Below are 19923 nucleotides of genomic sequence, written 5' to 3'. Positions count from 1 at the left end.
TTTCTCCATCTCTTCTGTGATAAATCTCCTGTGAATCCCTCTCACTGGCAGATTCTGACTTGGAACTTTACTGGAAATCAGAGAAAGGTCCTTCCTAGAGTCTCCTCTGATGAGCCAGAGAGATTCTAAATGGATGCCTTAGGGATGCTCAGGTACCCACAAAAATCCCAGCTCTACTATGTCTTTGTCAACTCAGCATCCATACATGACCTTTTAAAGAAGTGTGAACTACTGAACAATTACAAATTACATTTTGTTTCTGCCTACCATGTTCCAACTTTTCCTCATAAAATCAAGGTTCACTCCCACAAGTCTTTGTACCCCTACCCAGAGTCATCCTTATTCTCTTCTACCTCACTTAGAAGGCTCTTCAGGATGCCCGGTAATGCAAAGACAGCAATGAATGTAATCGTGTTAGAAAAGAGAATCTACTAGAAAAGAGAAGAAGAAAGTGATTAGAAACATTGATTAAAATATAAAGCTGGTAAAATATACTATCTATCTATGAATAAATATTTACATGCATATGCGCATGTGTGAGTGTGTTTGTATAAGGAGAGAAATGGGTTTACTGACTGCAGCCCTGTTCTCATCTCTGCAACTGCTCTCATGGTCCCCTAGTTCCTCCAGTCAACATTTCTTTTAGTTTTGAGAAGTGGGTTGGCTTATAATATTTTCATTACCTAGCAGACCGACCTCACACTTTTGTTTCTCATGGGCTAAGTCATGCATGTTTCCACCTGCGTTGGTTTGCTGTTTCCTTCTAGGAAGATTTACCGGTGAGCACAGGAATACAGTGAGGGGTGCCCTCAGGGAATGCTCTGGTCTGCAGCTATATTCCAAACCTTCTCCTTGATAATCAAATCAATTACTGAAGTCTATATCATAATTCCTCTCATTTTTACTTTTGACACAGCAGCATGAGGGACACCAATGACAAGCTAGCAATCTCCTCTTCCAGCACAATTGTACTATTTTTGGCCCTCTGATGGAAACATCTCTCCTTTGATCACTAGGATATTTAGCCCAGTGAACCCCAAAGCTGAAAGGACAATCTTGCAAATGGGAAATGAGGGCTTATTGTAATGAAAGGAGCTTTCACCCTTTGATTTGCAGAACCAAGTGTTCTGTCACTAGGAATAATGGCGCTGCATGTGGGCCCCAAGGAGGATGCATCTACATCATCTTGTAAGCCAACACCTGAGCCAGGCAAGTTGTCAGCAGCATATGGTGCATGGATGATGGGTGATGTGATTTAGAAGAAGCCTTATTAGATGCCCAAAAGGAAGGTGAGTGGTAACATGAGCTGAGCTGAGCAAAGTGGACAAACTGGTGCCTGGACACACAGAGGAGCCAAAGCAGGAGAGGGAGGAGAGGAGCACTCAGGATCACTGGTTGGCAACGGAGGGACCAAGCAGCAGCTGGGGGAAGGAAAGGCCGGAAGAAGGATAGATTTGTTGGATGTAATTGATGTTTCTGTTTGCTACCTACTTAGTCCAGGTGGGGATATCAAACAGTCAGATGGTAGGTTATCACTGCTGTTTATGTTCACACTCACAAGTTGACCATAAACTCAGACAGTCCCCTTTAATTTTTTTTAATGTATAAGTAGCATAATAGAAAGCCCTTGATGAAATACACCTATTTCATGAAAAAAGCATCCCCTGTATCCACAGCTAGAAATAGTCTCTTTTAAAGAAAAGAGATCTAAAATCGTGTGGTAGAACAGTTTTCTATTCTACGTGGATAGAAAGGATTTTAACAATTCCAGTTTATATTTCGTGAACTGAGAAATATTAAAAACCAAGTGAGGCTTTTCTTATATTATACTCATTCCAAAGAAACAAAAATGCTATATTAGAGCAGTCTAAGTATGTTAGTGAGTATAATATATCTAGGATATTATGACTGAGAAATGTCAGAATTAAAATGTAGAAAATGTCCTCTTAATATATGTGGTTGTATCTAAAAGTTTTAAAGGGCTCTATTAAATGCTCCATTTATTAAGCAAAATAAATATATTTCATTTTTTCCTATCACTCTACTATTTCATAATGTGCAGGGAAAAAAGGCAAAATTATTTTAAATTTATATACATGTATATCAGTACATGTATTCATTATCCCCAGGGAACATGAAAAAGAGTAGGTATAATAGAAATCCAAACAGATAAGAAACAAATCATGATATATCATACAAAATTGTACAAATCATACCTATCCTGTATATAATTGGGTTTACATTTGCCTACACAAAAAATTATGACATGAAAATATCACCAATATATAGACAATGCAGACAGAACACTTCACTAGCTACTGTTATTGGTCTAAATGAGAAAGCTTGTGCTTGTAATCTGGTATATAATTCAATATATCTCCTCTCCCATTCCTGCTTCCCCTAGGGAAAAATGAGAATTGGATATTTCTTACAATGCCCCTAAAGTGTCATACTTAAACTGATGTTATGAAGAGCTTCAGAGTCTCATGATACAAGTATGTCCCATTCATTATTTTTCCATAAATAATCTCACATACTCAACTACCTTCTTGTCAACAGATCTGGCAAGACTCTCTGGATCTCCACCTTTTCACACAAGTTTCCAGGAACCCCAGGTCCTTATATTCCAAAAGAGGGAATTCTCCTTCTCCACCCAATCAGCTTCTCCACCAAGTAGAGAGAAAGGAAAGGTTTGATTAGTCTACTGCTGTTATTACTTTTCTACAGGGCTGATAACTGGCCCCAAGTGACTCCAGGCCGGGTCCAAATGCAGCTGCACAGGACCTCAAGGGAATATGAGCCTATATCAGGAAAGGGGACTCCAAGTCTGCAGCCATGCAGGGTATGCTCAGTTCCCCAACCGGTTTCCCCATTGACAGCTAACCTTAATAAGAATGGAGTAAGCATTTTAGACGGCATTTCCCTACTTGTTCTGGGATGCTAGACTTTGGGGGTGGTAAGGATATTTTTTTAACTACTAAAATTATCTAATACTATTTGCATCTACTAGGCAATGTGATTGTGGTTACTTTACTTAGTGAGGTTCATTTTATGCATCAAAACTTGCTGAAGCTCGCACAAGACTACTGCCCAAATGGTTCTAAGGGGTTCACAGCTGAACTCTGATGGAGGAGTCGGGTGGCAGCAGCTGAGTGAGATCTATGTGCAGTGACTGCATTAACTATATTCAAAATGTTGTTCAGCTTTCTATTTCCAAAATTTTTCATCACCCCAAATATAAACTGTGTCCTTCAGACGCAATAACCATTCCTTCTACTCTCCATTCCTAATAACTTCAAATCTGCTTCTGTGTCTATGGATTTACATATTAGTTTATATGAAGGGAATCAAACAATGCTTGTCCTTCTGTATCTGGTATATTTCACTCAGCATAATGTTTTCAAGTTTCATCCACTGTGTGGTATGTATCAGAAACTTCTTCCTTTTCATGGTCGCATATCAGTCTGTGTGTGTGTGTGTGTGTGTGTGTGTGTGTGTGTGTGTGCATTCTTCCCACATTTTGTTTAATCATTTATCTGTTGATAAATAAGTCTTTGAATGTGTGTGTGTCTGTGTTTAGGTATCATGCATTAAAAAAAAACAAATTACACAATAGATTAGAAAACTAAATTCACTATGGAAGGGGGTCAAGAAAAACTTTTTTTTAATGTAGTAAAAAGGAGAGGAGTGTCAGATAAAAAAAACACTATGCACAATATTCCCTGTGAAATAGACTGCATTCTAACACACATACACACATATGCACAATTAACATAATTGATATTCATTTAGATGATAATCTGCAAACCACCCTTAGAAAAAATATCTTGCACAATATAGTGCATGATTCATAAGTCCTCAGATGCACCTAACTTTCACAAAATAAGGAGATTATAAAAATTCAATTAATTGGGAACTTTAAGACAAATAGCAATGGTAGGTTATGGAGTAACACCTCCATGATGTCACTCAAATATGAAGACTAAAGATTTGGTGAGTTGTTCCTTCAATAGCACCAAATTTCAATTTTGCTAATTCTCCAGGAACTTCTATTTAGAATTTTTCTCACATACATCATACATACATACAACACACACACACACACACGTGTGCACACACACTAAAGATGCTAGAGAAATTGGTTTCCTCTTAGTCCTTGGCTTCCAGGGTAATATTTCCAGTTGTAAATGACAGAGAAGTACAGATGAATGTCTCTTGTAACCACTTCAGTCATCTTGTGAGAGCTCTGTCTGAATCAGCTGTGCAGAAAACCATCCACTCCCAAAATGCATTCAACCAGATGGAATTCTACTACTACTTGACTGAACATGTTCTTCAGAAGGCAGAACTGATTAAATATATCATGTTTTCTGACATTAGAAGAGGCATTCTACCCAGTGGACCATGTAGGGGGGAAAAATCTATTTCATATAAAGTCTTGATCTAAATAAGTGTCAAAAATGCAATAAAATCTTCTCTACCAAAAGAAATGGGGGCTATAAATAGGGATTTCTGTTCTTTCCTTTCTGTTCAGGTCAATATGGAAGATGGTGAAAATAAAATATGGTGATTTTTCTCTGCTACAAGAGTTTTGCAGTTTTATGATATTGGAATTGGGTCTTGCTCTTTATGTACCTGCTTTAGAAAATCACCATGCTAACCTACATGTTAAAGGTATAATTTGCACAGGATTGTCCTTTCATTGACTTTCCATTTCGTGTTAGAAAATGTTACTGCTAAATCATAAAAGTGAGCCAAGTGTCCTTGACCTTCTGCTCTGGTTTTTTCCTATATTCTCTTCTTATGGAGTTGATTCTAACTTTTGACTACAGTTTTCACTGAATTCAAAGTCAATGTTAACAACCATAATTTACCTCATAAATTCATTTTCTTCTAGTCAGCCTGGAATGATTCAGTTATTATTCCAAAGGAGAGTCCTCATTCCTTTCCTTAACCTTCATTTCTTCCTATCCTGACTTCATTAGTTTGTACAATATATTTTTTCAATTAGTGTTTCATATGTTCATTGGCCATATACAAATAGTCCCAAATTCTGCCAAAATTGCCCGATACATAAACAAGAAATTCAAAATAGATGATTTTTGAACTGTATTCTAACTCAAACATGACTTTGTATTTTCCTTGAAATAACTCCTCTCTCTCCCTATCCCGTCATTTATCTGAGGTTATAGTCTCATCAATTTTTCTTCTGTCTCCTCCTCCTATACCACCTCCCCTAAGTACAAAACCACGGATGTATTTATCATCCTGAAATTAAAATTTATCCATTTTTATCATACAAACAATCTTCACATAGCTTCACAGATTTCTATAGGATTAACTTCAGAAAATATAACCTGATTCTATTTTTTCTATTCCCTTCTTATGCCCACTTAAAACAATCAGTCCTAATTCCTTATTCTGTCTTTTCTTCCCAGAATGTTCTCCCACGTAATTCCCCTTTCTCATCTGAAAGAAAACTTCTTTGAATTTCTATTATATGATCATTTGCCCCATTATTTTGACTATATCTAACAAGATATCTATCTATATATCTATCTATAGATATATCTCTCGAGATATCTATCTTCAGAGATATATCTATAGATAGATTAGATTAGATTAGATTAGATATCTTGTCACCTAAAACTATAGGTTCCTTGCTATTAAAAATATTTTTATAGCTCCAATTGCATCTGGGTCAGTTTATTTTTCAAGCAAATAGCACTAAGATAACTGAGTATCTACCTAACTAGTCCACGTATGTATATCTTATCCACTGTACTGGATCTTAATTTCTCACATGGTAAATAGTGACCAAAACCAAATAGATCCTGAGAGGATAAATGCATGCCCTACTTTTTTTTTTAGTAGAATTACCCCTATTTAAATGAGTTTCGGGATAGAAAATGTTGTTAACTCTTGAAGTAGATTTACTGGCTCATATGGGACATACTTTCACGGGGATGCCTTTAAGAATGGCAAACATAACAGATCCATAATGTCCCTTCACAAATATTCTTGCAGTCTTAGCAGACATTTCTAAGACTCTTATTACATCTTGGCACATGAAAGATGCACAAGCAGTTTGGAGTCCCACTTCAAAATGTTCTGATATTAATATTACTGTTCAGTACAGACTTTGATAATGTATTAAGAACTGTATTGGCTAATACAATAATAACAAAATACAATGCTAATGAAACTTGATGAATGGACTCAGAACTTCCTCTATTGCTTTAACAGTATATTAAGGACACTATAATACAATAATGATACAGTGTGATGGATGAGATCCATGTTATTATCCACACTTATGTGTATAAAAAGAAAGTGCCTTCATGCAGTTCACACTAAGTTGAATATATCAAATGCTGTCACTGTATCAGCCAAAGTATATGTGATTGTTTGCTGACTTTCCCTCCTTACACTCATTACTTGGCATGAACTTATTGTAAATGAACCTGAAATCCTTTGCTCTTTTATAGAAAAGCACGGACATAAGAGATGCCATTTGAGATGCTTTCCTGGGATAGATTTTAGAGAGTATCCTCAATCCTAAGATTGTTTGCTTCTAGTCTTCAGAATTGCTTGTAATTTTGGTAACTGGACTTGAGCAGTAATAGGTCTCTTTGTAAACTCCAAGTCTCAAAGTCTGTGACAAGAAATTCTAAGAGAAAACTTTGTTAGTAAGTTGTGTTGGAGTCAAAAAGAATGAAAATAAACATCAGAATCATTCATCTCCAACACAAATCAACTCTTTCTTCTGACTTTCTATTAAAGTTGATAATATCCATCAGACACTTAATTTCAAAAGCCTCATATCAGCCTTTCACTGAGCCCTTTGTACTACCCACACCTAATCCATTGCTATTTTCTAGCATATAACCTTGCAATAGCTCTCACATTTGTGTCTTCCTTCCTGTCTCATTCCAAACCCTGCCCTTATTTTGCAGCCTTTTTCATTTTTAAGGTTGAATAATATAAAATTGAAACAATATAAAATTTATTTTAATCTAAAATAAAATATATATAATATAAAATGTTATATAGACTATAACATTATATTGAAATATATATATATATATATATATATATATATATATATATATATATAAGCACTTTCTTTTTACTCATTCACCTGTTAATAGACATATATAGGTTGTTTCCATATCTTGGTTATTCTGAATAATGCTGTTATGAATAGGGGAGTGTATCTCTTTAAGATCCTAATTTCAATTCATATATATATCCAGAATTTCTGGATTATATGGTAGTTCTACTTCTAAATTTTTGGAAAAATTTCCAAACTGTTATCCATACCTGCTGCACCATTTTACAATCCCACCAACAGTGATCAAGGGTTCTAATTTCCTTACATCCTAACACTTGTTATCTTTTCTTCTTGTCCTTGTTTTTGTTTTTGTTTTGATAATAGCCAACCTGACAGATGTGAGATGATGTCTAAGGTAGTTTTGATTTGCATTTCCCTGATAATTAATGTTGTTGAGTACTTTTTTAAATACTTGGTCCCCATTTGTATGTCTTCCTTAGAGAAATGTCTATCTAAGTCTTTTGCCAATTTTTAATTGAGTGATTTGTTCTTGCTATTGAGTGGTAGGAGTTTCCTATATATCTAGGAAAATTATTATATTATGCCATATATTATATGCATATATTATACTTCATATATATATATAATTTGCAAATATTTTTTTTCCTTTTCCATAGGTTGTCTTTTCATTCTATAGATTGTTTTCTTTGCTGTACAGATGCTTTGTAGTTTGATGTAGTCCCACGTGTCTATTTTTGCATTTGTTGCCTGTGCTTTGAATGTCATATGCAAGAAATTACTGTCAATACCAGCGTCTAAAGGATTTCCCCTGTGATTTCTTCCAGGAGTTTTATGTTTCAGCATAATCAATGGTGAAAAATTGAAAGTTTTTTTTCTCTAAGATCAGGAATAAGATAAGGATACCCACTCAGAACTTCGATTCAACACAGTACTGGAAGCCTGACCCAGAACAATTCAGTAAGAAATAAATCGAAATCAGAAAGGAAAAAGTAAATTTATCTCTGTCTGCTGTAGACATAATTGGATATGTAGGAAAGCTTAAAGACTCCTCAAAAAGGTTGTTGGAAAAATGAACAAATTCGGTAATGTTGCAAAACAGAAAATAAATGTATCAAAATAAGTTGTGTTTCTATATGCCATTGTGTGTATGTGTGTGTGTGTGTTTGCTATAGTAATTTTATTGTTCAAATACCTAGTGGATTTGTTTGATCACAAAGTCATGTACAAACGTCAGGTCCCAAGACTCAATGACTTCCACAATATTGCTGGGATGATCTTTCAAGGTTTTGTTCTTTTTTTTTTTTTTTTAATTTTTTTTTCAACGTTTATTTATTTTTGGGACAGAGAGAGACAGAGCATGAACGGGGGAGGGGCAGAGAGAGAGGGAGACACAGAATCGGAAACAGGCTCCAGGCTCTGAGCCATCAGCCCAGAGCCTGACGCGGGGCTCGAACTCACGGACCGTGAGATCGTGACCTGGCTGAAGTCGGACGCTTAACCGACTGCGCCACGCAGGCGCCCCAAGGTTTTGTTCTTTTTATTCCCTTAATGCTTTATTCAGACACTTAAAAAAAAAAAACAACAACAACAAAAAAAAAAACAAACATCGGGCGCCTGGGTGGCGCAGTCGGTTAAGCGTCCGACTTCAGCCAGGTCACGATCTCACGGTCCGTGAGTTCGAGCCCCGCGTCAGGCTCTGGGCTGATGGCTCAGAGCCTGGAGCCTGTTTCGGATTCTGTGTCTCCCTCTCTCTCTGCCCCTCCCCCGTTCATGCTCTGTCTCTCTCTGTCCCAAAAATAAATAAACGTTGAAAAAAAAATTAAAAAGAAAACATATATTTTACCTATTTTTTTATGGTATCTCCTACAATTTGAAAGACTCTCCCCCAAAATTTTCATTTCTGGGAATTCTACTTATCCTTCAAGTCTCATTCAAATAACTAATTCTTATTCTCTCTCTTTCACAGGCTAACATATTATTAACATCTTTTTTTGTTACTTAGGCTGCTCTTTCTTACATTCTGCCCATTTAATTCCCTTACTGATATCTCCTGGTATTGTCTGCCACCAAATTTTAAGTCCTTTAAGGATAGACAGTGTGTATGAATAAATAGTTTGGCGTGAAGTTCATAGTTACCTAGAGTATTTGAGTGTTATTAAATTATGCCTATGGTATAACCAAATGTGTTATCCAGACCATAATTTATAGTACCACATATAAAAGCTTACTTTCTTCATATATCTAAACTCAACCACCTTATAAAGGATGATTCTGTTATTTTTTCCTTAAGAAATATTCCTAAATGAATGACCACACAAAATGCCTCTTTTTTAGAACTGGTAGTTTTCTATAAAAATTGGACTACTGATGTGAGCCAGTAGATGTGTCTTTAGTCTTCTAAATATTTGTGACTTGTATCCACATTTAATCTATATATTCTCTGTTAGTCTCAACCACCAAGTAGTATATTTCTGGCAAACAGTTGCTAAATATTTTGATCATTTTGTTTATTTCAACAAATGATAGTTACAGAAGAGCCAAAATTCTTCCAGTGTCCTAAGATAAATGGGTTACATGGTTCAGTGCTGAATACGTAGTTCAACTCTCTAAACAATTATGGCATTCCACAGTGTTTTAAGTGTCTGTTTCTACTGTCCATTCAAAACAGAAACCAATTACCAACAGCCTTGTAAAAAAAAAAAAACAGTCTCACAAACAGTAAAATACATGCAAAGCAAAACTACAATAAAACATAATATTGCACTTCTGAAATGAAAAAAATAAAGGATGATTAAGACCAAGCAGTGATCATAATCTACACAAATCATGATTCTCATGTTTGTTGTTGGGAATGTAAATTGGTATGACATGTTTGGACTGCATTGTGACAATATTCACCACAACTTAAAATTAGTGCCCTATGAATCATAAAGCAGACTCTCAATGATAGAGAACCCACTGAGGGCTGCTGGAGGAAAGAGGACAGGCAATGGGCTCAATGGGTGATGAGTATTAAGGAGGGGCACTTGTTGTGATGAGCACTGGGTGTTGTATGTAAGTGATGAATCATTAAAGTCCACATGAGAAAACAATATTACACTGTATGTTAACTAACTGGAAATTAAATAAAAACTTGGCTAAAAAAAGAATAATTGAGAAAAAAAAATAGTGCCCGATAACTGAGGAAGACCACCATTGGGTATATATTGTTATGAGATTTGTGAGCCATGGATTCAAATAAAGATGATCACTGCAAAAGTATAATTTATCAGGGCATTTTAATTAAACTATGTGTTTTGTCTCCCATCTAATATGTATGTGTGGTTGACTCTGGGGCATGAAACATACAGGGTACAGATTTTGTTTCAACCTTCATACAGGACTGGTACATTTTATGATCGCTTCTATTTTCTCTCTGATGGAATTATAATCCTTGCATCATGGCCTTTTGACCAGTTGAATGCACACTCAAGTGGTATTTGTGATGTCTGAGAAGAAGCTTATAACTATGTATGGTTATGGACGTCGACAGACTTATTGTCGTGATCATTTCATCATATATACAAATATCAAATCAAATCATTATGTTGTGCACCTGAAACTCATATAATGTTTTATGTCAATGTCCTATAGTTTAAAAAAAAAATCTCAAATCTGGTCCCATCACTTATCTTCTTCCCTCTTCCATGGGACAGCTGTGTCCTTTGTAAAAAGTCTACTCCTTCCATTGGAATTGCATAACAAGGGAGACGTGCAGTTTATCTACAGCAAACCAAGCACTATAGAACATGAATAAAAAATAAATAAATAAACCTTTTTAAAAAAAATCTATTGGGGTTTATGAGTTAGTTGATACTCTAGCACCACCTAGTTAAAAAAGGAGACATGCAATATGCAGTAAAAAAAACAAGGTTTGTAAATTGAGTCTAATTGGGTCTAAGATATGAAGTCAACTCTAAAAAATACTGTGAATTTACTCAATTCATTCAAAGGATTCTGGTAAACAGAATCCTTGGTAACAGATGAGCATAACACGAACGATTTTCTCCTGGGAAGTCAACCATTAGACCCCAAATGGCTCAGAATGAACCTCAGATCTGTAACCACAGATTCTTATATCCTTTTTTATTTTGCTGTTTAGTTGACCTCTCCAGAGAGATTTTTTAAATAAATTATAATAACCTATTTTCTGATGAGCTTGGTAATGATGTAATTTTCCTTTCTCTTAATTTGAGTACCTCTTATGACAGTAGCTTTCTGAAAATATTTCCATCATGAAAGTTATTTACTCTCGCATAATTACTCATTTAATTGTGTTTAGAATTAATTGACAGCGAATTCATTGTCAAATGACACCTTATAGATCTGCAGTCACAGTGAGAATTTTCCAGTCACCTTACGTTTTCCCAGGCCAAGAAAAATGGTTGTAAGTTTGGATTCTAGTAACGGTTATATCATTTGCCTTATTCTTTAGAGTTTCATATCCCTTGGAAGATATTTGTTAAGATGCATATCTTATTACATAAACTGAAAATTTAAATGTGCATATATGGCTGCATCAAATTTTGTCATATTGTAAATATCACTTTAGACTGTTTTATTCTTTTGTTTTTCCTATAAGGCATTAGGTTTCAAAGTTTTCACTCATTATGTTCAGGCTTTACTTGTGTTTGGAAAATTTTGTCTTTTTAAACTATGGCTTCAAAAATCTATAAAAGTTCTGCTGAAATAATATCATGTTTACAAATCTTTCTTGAGAATCCCCCAAAACATTTAAATACACTGATATCCTCGCTCTAATGGATAAAGATATATTTAACCTAAGTTATTTGAGGAAAAGGTGAAATTATCCATCATGAAACACAAGTGACCAAAGAAAAGGGTGTCAAATCATGACTGTATAGTTTCTATTTCATTACAATCAGGTAGAGTTCTTCATAATCAAGGACAATGTCTTTGCAGTGACACCATGCATTTGGATTCTCCACCTCTCTTGAGCTCTCTCACTTGAGCTCAAAAGTGCATAAAGCCTTACTGGATGTAGTCTGCACTCCTCACCCTCCCCTCCCCGCCCCTTTTCTTTTTCTCTCTTTGTGGTCTCTCTAGAAGACCTGCCTTAGCAATTGCTGCAGAATGAGAAGGGCAGAAAGGAAGCTCCCTCTTGGGTGACTGTCCTCTGAGGAAGCCTTGGCATTGGCTTCAGTGCTCTTTTTGAGGTCACATAATCTATTAATTATAGCGAGATGCGTGAAAACAAACTGGCTCAATGTGTTTGAAAATCAACATTCTCGGGGTTCCCCGGGGTAGCTCAGTCGGTTGAACCTCCGACTTCAGCTCGAGTTCGAGCCCCGCGTCGCTTCAGAATCTGTGTCTCCCTCTCTCCCTGCCCCTCCCCTGCTCACATTCTGTGTCTCCCCCTCTCTGCCCCTCCCCTTCTCGTGCTCTGTCTCTCTCTGTCTCAAAAATAAATAAAAACATTAAAATATAAAAAAAAAAGAAAATCAATATGCTCTCTACTAGTTACACTGTATTAATCAAAATGTTAGTCCTCACTCTTGTCAGCCAAGACACCCTGAGGCCATGTAGGAAACACTCCCTTGATTTTTGAGAGAATCTGACTCCATTTCCTGGCACAGAGTCATGTCCTTCCTATCCTGTCTTTGATTTCAGCATTTTACATGGCCCTACTTCTCACTGAACTACATTCCTTCTGAACAGAGATTCTTAATTTTTTTTTTCCTGGCACATTAAAAACAAAACATTTTCCTGAAACAGATTTCTTAGTGAATATGTTGCTTCTAGATTTTTGCAAGTTATTATTCAATATTTTGAATGATATATAAAATTAAAAAGTACATAATTTACAGAAAACCTATTTACATTTCTAGAAAATATACACTTAAAATGTATATATATATATATATAAATGTGCATATTATGTGTATATATTCCCCAGCCTCCTATTTAACTACACCTGTACTTTTCACCAACCCTACCCTTCTCCTGACTTTCAAAAGAATTTTTTGTTCATATTCAGGTTTCAGAGATTATCAAGGGATGAATCCACACTAGCACCATATACTGCCTAAAATAAATTCTGGCAAATGCAGTTTTACAACATATGCAAATCTTTTACATAGATTATTTACCTTTGTTTTAGGTTAAAATCAAAATCAAATTAATATGCTTTTTGTTTTAGGTTAAAATTAAAATCAAATTAATATGCTTTTTTCCTGAGCCCACACACATTTGCCTCCTACTTTGTAAGTAAGAGCTTATGTGAAATTATTTTTATAAGACCTTTAGTATTGTTTTCTGGAATCCTCTAAGATACTAATAAGTCAGGATAACCCAGGGAGTTGCAGCCAAGATCCACAGGGGCTTGTGTTTCCAAATGGTGTTGGTTAAAAATGACAACTCCATTGGTAGTTGATTCATATGAGAATCATGGGAATTTGATGAATAATTCACAAAATGCTGCATATATCTGGATCTATTTTTTTTTATTTTATCTTACCTAATTTAATTTAATTTAATTTAATTTATTTTGAGAGAGAGTACAAGCAGGGGAGAAAGGCAGAGAGAGACAATCTTAAGCAGCTCCACACTCAGCACAGAGCCCGATGACATGGGATTTGATCCCACAATCTTGGGATTGTGACCTGAACTGAAATCAAGGGTAGGATGCTCAACTTACTGAGTCACCCAGGCACCCCATGAATTCTGTTTTGAAACAGCAACAAACTATTACATATTGGAAGACTTAATCTCTTCTGGGTTACAAATGCCTCAGGGAAATTGTTGAGTGTGGTCCAAATTTTCTGTTTGTTGGGATTAATACCAAAGTCATGTCCAGTATATCTACAAGGGCCAACATAACAACACTTCTTTTCCCCAAGTCTCAAACTGCTCCTCAAGACTGTGGATCTTCTATGTTTCCACCAAGTAGGCATTCATTGTGAGTTTTATTTTGATGCTTTTGAGTTACTTCCTAAATGAGGATTAGGGGTATAATATAAACATAAATATAAAACACACAAACACACTACTGTCCTGGGCCACATCCCTGTCATTCTTCTAGGTAATTCTCCTCATATTCCAGTCTACTGCAGTCTGTCCTTCCATCTCAAGCAGCTTAATTTGGAGTTGTGTATTAAGAAATATCCCTACCTTTCTAAAAGTAACTGATAAATATATCTTCCTGTTCTTATATGATTATCAGTAAGTTGTTAACAGTATCCATTTAATCTTAAATGTATTTCCTTCCTTTTTTCTGTTATAGTTTTTTCATTTATATCAAAATACAAATTGGTTGCAATTAACAAAATCTCGCTGGTCACTGTACATTTTTAACACATTATCAATGGCCATGTAAGATCACCATACCAAGCATCAAAGAATGGCAGGTTTGGTGCCTACTGGGTGATGAAAAAATCATGAGTGATAGGGTTATAGATCAAGTGACAATATTGCATATGGCTTTAGTATGAATTTTCATTTGTACTGTTACCCTAAGCTTTGCCTCCTAGACTGCTTACTGTACCATAGAGAAATTATGCATACATGTACCAACTAGAATTATTATTTCCCTTTTCCTTTTAAATTCATGCTTAAAATCAAGGACCAAAGACAATCAACTCTAGTATATTCTGACAATTATTTCTTGAAGCCTTATAAGCTAATATAAACAACTCACTTGTAATCAGTTCACAAAGTGAGTTGCTTAGAGTAGTTAATGAGTGCTTTTAGCTGTTTGTGTTTATAAACCTATTATTAATCCATTTCAATAAAATTATATAATCCCTAACCCTATTAAAGAATATCTTCAAGAAATCTAGTGAAAATGTTTTCCTCTTGGTGAAGATAAATTGGGGTTCTTTTGCAACACATGCTGTTGCCAGTGACTCAGGTGTATAGGGCTCATTTCCAGGTCTAAGCAAAAATAAATAGCTTGGCTTTCTTCTGAAGTGTAACTACCATGGATTTCAAACATCTAGAGACATTTTAATTAGATTTCTTTTTATTTTCCTTTATCTGAAAGGAAAATTATTAAAATTCAAGAAATCAAGTTGTTTGTTTTCATTAAACCATAATGACATCCTGAGGACATTTTATTCTTTGTGTCTCTCAGATGTCCCATATTACCCAGAAGTCAAAGAAAAGGAAGACGAACACAGAGTGTTTTATGTGTATAAAAAATTTCTTCCCAAAATGTTCATTTTTAAAAGTTTTGATACTCAATGAGGAGAAAATATGCTGTGTTTTTCATTACGGGCAAGAATCTGCAGGTCACTTGAAATTAAAAGCATTCAGATAGACAGTTATGTAGATGTACAAAGTAATATTCTGTTTTGTGTAGCCTCTCTTGGAGAAAAAGATGTAAAACTGGGAAAGAAAAAGAGATTTCAGGAGACAATATTCTATTCTCCATGTTGACAATGAGACAATTGTAAGCCTAAGTAAATGGATCCTAATTTCCATATAATTGAGTTTTACAAAAGCTGGATATCTACCTATCTGTGTCTCTATTTGTGCTCCTAAAAATAAAGTTGTCTTTAGGTTAAACCTGTTTGATGGAAGTACAGGAAAACCTTGGTTTGCAAGCATAATTCATTCCAGAAACATGCTTGTAACTCAAGGCGCTTGTATGTCAAAGCAAGTTTCAGGAACCGTTGGCTCAGTTGTGATCATGTGACATTTGGCATCAGGTACTACTGTCACATTGAAAGACGTCACTCATTTATCAAGTTAAAATTGATTAGAAATCTTCATTCATCTTGTGGAACACTCACAAACCAAGTTACTCTCAATCCGAGGTTTTACTCTATTCGCCTTCATTTCACCATCACATTCAATAAGCCAGTGCTATAAGCAGTATTTATGGCGAATATTTTTTACAATTTTTATTTAAATTCCAGCTGACATACAGCGTAATATTAGTTGCAGGTGTAGAATTAGGTGATTCATCACTTACATACAACACCCAGTGCACATCACAAGTGCCGTCCTTAATACCCATTACTCATTTAGTCCAAACCCTACCCACCCCCTCCAATAACCATCAGTTTGTTCTCTGTGGTTAAGAGTCTGTTTCTTGGTTTGCCTCCCTATCTCTTTCTCTCTTTTTTAATCAAGATTCAAGTTACTTAACATACAGTGTAGTGCTGGCTTCAGGAGTAGAATTAGTGATTCATCACTTACATATAACACCTGGTACTCATCCCAACAAAAGCTCTTTTTAATGCCCATCATCCGTTTAGCCCATCCTCCCACCACCTTCCTTCCAGCAACTCTCAGTTTGTTAACTATAGGTAAGAGTCTCTTATGGTTTGCCTCCCTCTCTGTTTCTATCCTATTTTATTTTTCCTTCTCTTCTCCTATGTTCACTTGTTTTGTGTCTTGAATGCCACATACGAGAACTTTAAGATAACAAAACAGATGAGCATAGGGAAGGGAAGCAAAAATAATATAAAAACAGGGAGGGGGACAAAACATAAGAGACTCTTAAATATAGAGAACAAACAGGATTGCTGGAGGCATTGTGGGGGAGGGGTAAATGGGTAAGGGGTATTAAGGAAACTACTCCTGAAATCATTGTTGCACTATATGCTAACTTGGATGTAAATTAAAAATAAATAAATCATTTTTTAAAATTCCACATATGAGTGACATTATATATTTGTCTTTTTCTGACTGACTTATTTTCATTAGCATAATACATTCTAGTTCCATCCACGTTGTTGCAAATGGCAAGATTTTTTTTCTTTTTGATTGCTGAGTAGTGAGTGTGTCATTGTATACATAGATACCACATCTTTATCCATTCATCAGTTGTGGACATTTGGGCTCTTTCCACACTTTGGGTATTGTCAGTAGTGTTGTCATAAACATAAGAGGACATATGTACCCCCTTCAAGTCAGTATTTTTGTATCGTTTGGATAAATACCTAGTATTGCAATTGTTGGGTCGCAGGGTAGTTCTATTTTTAACTTTTTGAGGAAACTCCACATTTTTTTTCTGGAATGGCTGTACCAGTTTGCATTCCCACCAACAGTGCAAAAGCATTTTCCTTTCTCCACATCCTCACCAACATCTGTTGTTTTCTGAGTTGTTAATTTTAGCCATTCTGACAGGTGTGAAATGATACCGCAAGGTGGTTTTGATTTATATTTCCCTGATGATGAGTGGTGTTGAGCATATTTTCATGTGTCTGTTAACCATCGGGATTTCTTCTTTGGAAAAGTGTCTATTCATGTCCTCTGCCCATTTCTTCACTGGATTAGTAAGTTTTGGGGTGTTGAGTTTGGCAAGCTCTTTATAGATTTTGGATACTAACCAATTATCCAAATGTCATTTGCAAATATCTTCTTCCATTCCATCAGTTGCCTTTTAGTTTTATTGATTGTTTTCCTTTGCTGTGTAAAAGCTTTTTATCTTAATGAAATCTTAATAGTTCATTTATGCTTGTGTTTTCCTGGCTTCGGGAGACATGTCTAGTGAGAAGTTGCTATAACCAGCAACAACGAGGTTGCTGCTTGTGTTCTCCTCTAGGATTATAATGGTTTCCTGTCTCACATTTATATATGTCATCCATTTTGAATTTATTTTTGTGTGTTGTATAAGAAAGTGGTCCAGTTTCGTTATTTTACATGTTGCTGTCCAGTTTTCCTAACACCATTTGTAGAAGAGACTGTCTTTTTCCATTGGATATTCTTTCCTGCTTTGTCAAAGATTACATGCCCATATTGTTGTGGGTTTCTTTCTGGGTTTTGTATTCTGTTCCATTAATTATGTGTCTGGTTTTGTGCCAATACCATACTGTTTTGATCACAACAGCTTTGTAATATAACTTGAAGTCTGGTATTGTGATGCCTCCAGTTTTGCTTTTCAAGATTTCTTTGATCATTCAAGGTCTTTTCTGGTTCCATACAAATTTTAGGATTGTTTGTTTCAGCTCTGGGAAAAACGCTGGTGGTATTTTGATAGGGATTGCATTAAATGTGTAGATTGCCTTGGGTTGTATGAACATTTTAACAATATTGTTCCTCCAGTCCATAAGCATGGATTATTTTCCATTTCATTGTGTCCCCTTGAATTTCATCAGTGTTGTGTAGTTTTCAGAGCACAGATCTTTTACCTTTTTGGTTAGGTTTATTCCTAGGTTTTTTGGTGCAATTGTAAAGGGGACTGATTCATTGATTTCATATTCTGCTGCTTCATTGTTGGTATACATAAATGCAACAGATTTCTGTATGTTGATTTTGTATCCTGTGACTTTACTGAATTCATGTATCACTTCTAGAAATTTTTTGGTGGAGCCTTTTGAGTGTTCTATACAGAAGTATCATGTTGTCTGCAAATAGTGAAAGTTAGACTTCTTCCTTGCTGATTTGGATACGTTTTGTTACTTTTTTGTTTTCTGATTGCTGAGGCTAGGACTTCAAGCCCTACATTAAATAATAGTAGTTGAGAGTGGACATCCCTGTTTTGTTCCTGAACATAGAGGAAAAGCTCTTAGTATTTCCCTATTGAGGTTCGGTTTTTCATATATGGCCTTTATTGAGGGTCTTTATCATGAATGGATGTACTTTGTCAAATGCTTTTTCTTTATCTACTGAAAGGATATATGGTTCTTATCCTTTCCTTTATTAATGTGATATGTCACATTGATTGATTTGTGTATATTGAACCACAGTTGCAACGCAGGAATAAATCCCACTGGATCATGGTGAATGATTCTTTTCACATACTGTTGAATTTGATTGGCTAGTATTTTATTGAGAATTTGTGCATCCATGTTCATCAGGGTTATTGGCATGTAGATCTTTTTTTTTTTTTTTTTTTTTTTAGTGGAGTCTTTGTCTAGTTTTAGTATCAGGGTAATTCTGGTCTTAAAATGAATTTGGAAGTTTTCCTCCATTTCTATTTCTGGCAATAGTTTGAGAAAAATAGGTATTATCTCTTCTATAAATGTTTGGTAGAATTCTCCTGTGAAGCCATCCGTCCCTGGACTTTTGTTAGTGGGAGATTTTTGATTACTGAATGAATTTTTTGCTGGTTATCAGTCTGTTCAGGTTTTCTATTTTCATTGGTTTCCATGTATTTTTTTTTTATTTCTTCTTTGATTCCTTGGTTGACCTATTGATTCTTTAGTAGGATGTTCTTTAGGCTCCATGTATTTGTGGTCTTTCCAAAATCCTTCTTGTGGTTAATTTCTAGTTTCATAGCATTGTGGTCAGAAAATGTTCATGGTATGATTTCATATTTTTTTGTACTTGCTGAGGCCTCATTGTGCCTAGTACATAATCTATTCTGGAGGCTGTCCCATGTGCACTTGAAAAGGATGTGTATTCTGCTGCTTTAGGATGAATATATTTGTAAAGTCCATCTGGTCCAGTGTGTCACTCAAAACCATTATTTCCTTGTTGATTTTCTGCTTAGATGATTTGCCCATCGATGTGATTGCTGTGTGAAGTTCCTCTACTATTACCTCATTATTATCAACAAGTTCCTTTATGATTGTTATTAATAGTTTCATATATTTGGGGCCAATTATGGGCATATAAATATTTACAATTGTTAAATCTTCTTGTTGTATAGCCCCCTTCATTATGATATAGTTCTCTTCTTCAGGTCTTGTAATAGTCTTTGGTTTAAAATCCAGTTTGTTTGATATAAGTATGGCTACTTCAGTATTTTGTTTTGTTTTGTTTTTGATGTCCATTTGCATGAAAACTGCTTCTCCATTTCCTCACTTTCAATATGCAGGTGTTTTTAGGTCTAAAATGGGTCTCTTATAGGCAGTATATAGATTTTTTTGTATCCATTCTGACACTCTCTATGTCCT

Source organism: Leopardus geoffroyi, chromosome D3 (genome assembly GCF_018350155.1).
Source record: "Leopardus geoffroyi isolate Oge1 chromosome D3, O.geoffroyi_Oge1_pat1.0, whole genome shotgun sequence".
NCBI classification, from domain to species: domain Eukaryota; kingdom Metazoa; phylum Chordata; class Mammalia; order Carnivora; family Felidae; genus Leopardus; species Leopardus geoffroyi.
Note: the sequence above shows the minus strand (reverse complement) of the source record.